The following is a 1,347-nucleotide window of genomic DNA, read 5'->3' as shown; positions in this document are numbered from 1 at the left end:
TACATATGCTAAAGCCTAACTGACTTTAAGAAAACATCTATTTCCATATTTTTAAACACATCAACTAAACAAATTATTCACCCAGATCCATTTAAAATCAAGCTTGACTCACAGTGTGATCTTAGGCACATTAGACACGTGTCATGACACACACAAAAAGAGAGAAATGACACACAGAAAAAGAGAGATTATGCACGTGCAAAGTGACATGAAACACAGGCACAGACTACCGTTTAAGCTAAGAGAGGCAAACTGACAGCAGACACAGGTGACATTATTGAAAAATGTGAAAACATAGTTCCTTATTTCACACAGACACTCACTGTAATCTTTTACCAACATTTAAAAGCCAGACATTTTACCAGAACACATTTTCCATAGTAAATTATTTTTAACACAGAGCACAACCCATTTAAATGACAAACTACAAAACAAGGCAGAAACCTAACTCATTTCCAAAATACACTTCAAATATGCCCCATTAAATTTTTTAACAGCATTACAAAAAAAATGACACACAATGCAGGAATAAAGAAGCACAATATCCTTCTTAATCTTCCCCATAGTACATACAGCAGTCTATCTTTAATAAAAGAATCATTACTCACCTTTAAAAATGCTTTGGAAGATGTAGAACAGTGTCAGTTACACACACCATATTTTCTTAAGCAGAATCTCTGAATAATGCTTCTGTCACTGCAGCCTCAGAATAATGGCACAGATTACCTCTCATTTCAGACCCATATTCTTGTACATAACCAATGAAAATTCTTCCCACACAAATTCAAAACCAAACTGCACATTTTAATTGGTTGTACATTTCAACACTTTGAAACTCACATAATATTAACCCATCCCCCCAGTGCTCATTCACCCTGTTACCATGGTAACTCCTACCTAACCCAGCACACAGTTGACAAGTTCATCATACTATGTTGCAAAAGAATCCAGCAAGGGTGTTTGGCCTCTCAATGTACTAGCTAATCATGTGCAATGTTTCTTTCAATGACTTTTTCTCAACCATTAAAATGACCTCTTTCAAAAAAAGCATGCACCCTAATTTTCAGTGGTGAATTTAAAAAAAGCACCAATCATTTCTTGTTTTTCAAGTGCACTGAATCTTAACCACTTTTTTTCATAATTCCTACTTTCAAACTGCCATTTCATTTCCACAATTCATCTGAATACAAGCACATCTACCTTCAAGATGCCAAAAGTCTGGTGTGTGGGTCGTAGCTTTGTCTACTGGAGTGAAAAATTTGCAAGTAACAGGTATTTACAACCTTGATTTACCAAATGTGGACATTGTGTGGATTGGACAGAGAGGATTAAGAAGTCACCAATTGA

This window comes from Lissotriton helveticus, chromosome 7 (genome assembly GCF_964261635.1).
Source record: "Lissotriton helveticus chromosome 7, aLisHel1.1, whole genome shotgun sequence".
Lineage (NCBI taxonomy): Eukaryota > Metazoa > Chordata > Amphibia > Caudata > Salamandridae > Lissotriton > Lissotriton helveticus.
The sequence above is the reverse complement of the archived record's forward strand: the minus strand, read 5'-3'. Positions refer to the sequence as shown.